The sequence below is a fragment of the Dioscorea cayenensis genome, chromosome 7, assembly GCF_009730915.1.
Source record: "Dioscorea cayenensis subsp. rotundata cultivar TDr96_F1 chromosome 7, TDr96_F1_v2_PseudoChromosome.rev07_lg8_w22 25.fasta, whole genome shotgun sequence".
Classification (NCBI taxonomy): domain Eukaryota; kingdom Viridiplantae; phylum Streptophyta; class Magnoliopsida; order Dioscoreales; family Dioscoreaceae; genus Dioscorea; species Dioscorea cayenensis.
In genome coordinates this window covers 15,176,155-15,180,326 of record NC_052477.1, presented here as the reverse complement: position 1 = coordinate 15,180,326, position 4,172 = coordinate 15,176,155, and the positions used below count along the sequence as shown (strand labels likewise).

At 30.4% G+C, this 4,172-nt stretch overlaps 1 long non-coding RNA gene across 1 annotated transcript; it reads left to right on the top strand.

Moving 5' to 3' along the window:
* Window positions 1-3,900, top strand: LOC120265573. Its single transcript, XR_005537686.1, has 3 exons — window positions 1-20; window positions 3,291-3,363; window positions 3,650-3,900. It is a non-coding gene; the product is annotated as an uncharacterized LOC120265573 (long non-coding RNA).
* Window positions 3,901-4,172: the final 272 nt, after the last annotated feature.

Here is a 4,172-nt window from a genome sequence, read left to right as displayed (position 1 = left end):
CTCATAGTGTATCATCTGATGTAAGTATTGTAACTTGATGTTGTTTTTTCTTGATCATCAGTTTAGATCTCTGCATGTATAAAAAGCATGTGCTTTGTTATGATATTCTTTTTCTAGAAGGTAACAACACTTAGCTCTTCTCTACTTGAGTTCAAGTGCTTGTTTTTCTTCAAGTGCCCATCTTCATCATCTTTATCACCATCATGGTCACCATCATTGTTTTCTTTCTTTCTCTCTTTCTCATCTATATATATATATATATATCTTCACAAACATATGGGTCGGTTGGGTAACTGCTGCAGCCCATGGATTGTTTGTTTGGGGATGAATGAGTAGAGATTGAAGATTGGTGAAGTCTGGGGTGATTTAGGGTTCCTTACATCTGTTGTTTTGATACCGATCTGAGCATGGATCTCTGTTTTTCTGCATTTATTCTATTTTTCATGTGGTTTTTGATGATTTTTTTATTTGTTTTTTACTTTGCTCTCTTGATCAAATCCTTCTATTTTCTGATTTTGCTCGTCTTGCAAATTTAAAAAAAAAGGGATAGTTTTGGTTTTGTGGGTAATATAATATATTAAGGATGGATTTCATGGGAAACTATTTATGAGATTAGGATTGTCATCTTCCTGGAACAGTGTTGTTATATTTTGTATGCCTTTTTTAAGATGAGTATGGATTTAATCATTTGATTGAAATATTCTTAGTTCTTTTAGAAAGATGGATCTTATTTAATCATTTTAAGTGTTACTTCTCTCAAGAATGACTAATTCTAAATGCAACTATGACTTTTATGGGCATGGCAATTTTGGGAGGGAACGGGAGGCTTCATCAAAGAAATCTCTTTCATGACACACCAAAAAGATATAGATGAATACTAATTGTCTTCCTGCCTCCCATCAAGAGAAATATAGAATACGTACTTTTAATTTCACATGTTTCAAAAATAACTTCCTCGATTCAGAAACCCAATGATGTTACGCGTAACTAGTGGTGATTGAGAGGTATAAGGGGTATGCTTGTAACTTACATCAGGTTTGATTTTTGAATTATATTACAAGGATAGGATGATCTTTTCACAACAAAGTTTTTGTTAGAATCTCGTTAAACTAAAAAGCGTGTTTTCAAAAAATAAGAGTGAATTGGAGATAATTACGAGGGAGGATAGATTACCATTTCATTAAAAATAGAGGAGCTCTTTCTCATTTTTCTATTTATTAGTTTAAATATATATTTTTAATTATTTTTATATTTTTTTATACTAATTTAATATCTCATAAATTATTTTTAAAATTAAAAATTTTATTATTGTTTTTCAATTTCACTCGCAACATGCAAAGCATGCAACTTGTCACAAAGATCGAAATACACGGAAGCCTAAAACTTTCATTTTCTCATTTTAAGGCAAGCATCAACACCCAACTGCTTTTAGTTCCGTAATTTAAAAACCGCTTGAGTAATGACATGGGGACTCAATAATATTTGTATACAAATAGTGTTGTATACAAATACTATGCATATCCAAAAATTGCCATGCCCATAATCTTTGTGAATGTAACACTTAATGCAATTGTTTTAGGTACATGAGTGACTCAAAATGTTTTCCTAACTCGATTATACATGAAATTATAGATTCTTGAGACATGCATGTATAGACATCTATTACTGAATTAACTTGACATGATTGGATCTCAAGCAGGTTTATATATACATATATAGATATTTTAAATTCACACATTCATGTATACAAATCAATTTGGTATTATTTTTCCATATTCAATAATGCTTTTTAGTTATTTTTGCCATGCTAGCTAGTGAGGTACTCGGTTCTAAGTTATTTTTATTGTTGTAAATTTCTTCAACAATAGAAAATGAGTATATACATTTTCTTCATGAGTCTATTGTTATTATTCTTTCTCACGCTTCTTGTTGGTTGAGATTGAGCAGATCTTCCTTCCTTTGAGTTATATCTTTTTACATTACAAGATAAATTCCCTGAAGCCTTTTATTTGTTATGTATTATTATGATCTAATTATAGAAGGAGATGAGATTAAATATATGAGAAGTTTGTATATATGCCATGCATGTATACTCTTATAAAATTTTTTTATTTGTGCTTGTTTAAACATCTCCACATGTGTTTCTAGTTCTATTATGTGAATAATAGGCGACAAGCGTCTTTTACTATGTAATATAAGCAGTCTATACACAGATCAGAATCCGAATGTCATAGATGTACGTACGCATTGTAGAATAAGATAAAATCCCGGGATGAGCAGACTGTATAAACAGTGATAAATGATCAGTCTTTGTCGGTGGAGGATTTGAACCTCATGACTCCCCCTTATATTTGGTGTCACCATCGGCCATCCAAATGTATCAGCTGGATTGCTTCTATATACTTTATATAATTACACAAAAAGGATGATAAAACGTCCTTTTCTTTTTCTATTCTCTGTTGCCTACATTTTAATTTTTATGTTTATATAATTACACAAAAATTAAAATGTAGGCAATAGAGAATAAGAAAAAAAAAGGAAAAAAAACACTAAACGAGATGTTAATGAATTACTTACATTATTATTGTGGTTGTTTGTGTTGTAGCAATTAAAAAGCAAGCAAGCAGGATTGATATTTGGATCTAGTCCACCAGCCATTCATTGGTTGTTAATTTTATTTATTTATTTATTTTATTTTGGTGATTATGCTTTTATTGGTTATCACCCACCCTTTTCTTAGGAAGTCTTGTCATTTTTTGGAAAAGTCAAAAACCATGTTTCCATTTTCTGGGACTCATTTTATTGTATCTAACAAAGTTCCAATGCTAAAAAATAAACCAGTGTTTGGCCCAACCAATTAAATTCATGCCGTACCATCAGACCATTAGGTGGTGGGAAGCTTTCAAAGTCAGCATTTGCTATCATGTGTGCTCCATGACTTCTAGTTTTACTTGTATATATATATATATATATATATATATATATATATATATATAATATTAGAATACAATAATTAAAAGAGTTATATTTAATTATTTTTAGGATCCGCTATCTAAATCACATTATTCTATAAAAATCAAAAATACTAAATAAGCAGTATAATTTCTTTTTGATTTTTATTAAATAATGCTTTATCTCAAAAGAGTTTTTTATATTTTTCTCGTGGCATCTATCGGTCGATTATTTATTAATTTGTTTATAATAAGTGCTACTCCAAATCTATTTTTCTAATTTATTTAAATTTTTATTAGTTAGACCTCTATTTCTAACCATTTTCCTTGTTGCTGCAGTTTTATTTGCATTTCGTGCGATTTGATGGGGTGAAAGTAGTTTAGTTCTCAATTGTTTGTTGGTAAAGAGAAGGTATCGCCTTTTTCCTGTAGAAATCATATTTGTTTTTTGCCTGATGTATTTCTTAAAAGGATCTTGTTAACAAACTATTGCATAAGTGAGCTATATAAATGGACCAATTATTGATGTTTGAAATAGTTATCCTAATGGGTCAATTGTACATTTTTAGTTGATATTAGCTAACAACTTAGCTTTTATATGACCATTTTATTCTCATTTTTTGTTTGTTTTTTAGTTAATGAATTTATGGGCTAATGATAAAATGAGTGTGTTGACTGATTTTACATTTTTAACACAGAACTATTAGTAACATGGCTGCAAATAGGAGTTGGATGTATGCTAGGCTTAACGATGGACTTTTGAATCCCAATTTCTTGCGAGGAATAAATGAGTTCATTGATTTTGCAAAAATGCATCCAGAGTGTATGGATGGTATCAAAATTAAGTGCCCATGTAATCATCGCAAGTGCCAAAATCTATAAGGTAAGCGGAACAATTTTTTGTGGGGTTTTCAATTATAGACTTTGTCTACAATGTTTTGTGAGTTTATATTAAATTTTTTTTAGAATAATATTTAATGAGTTAAGTTAACTGATGTAGAATCGCTATTTGGAGCTTGTGGAGCAAGCATCTCAAACACAAGAAGGACATGATGAGCTTTCTATTGTGGATGAAACAGACTCTATACTATGAGGCTGTTGGGGGAGGAAAGAAAAATCGGGTTTATGGAATAGGATCCCAAGCTTGTTTCTTTTATCCACAATTATCAAGTTTTTCCACAGGCTCATCATCTGAGACACTACAGGCCGAGGTTAGAGATT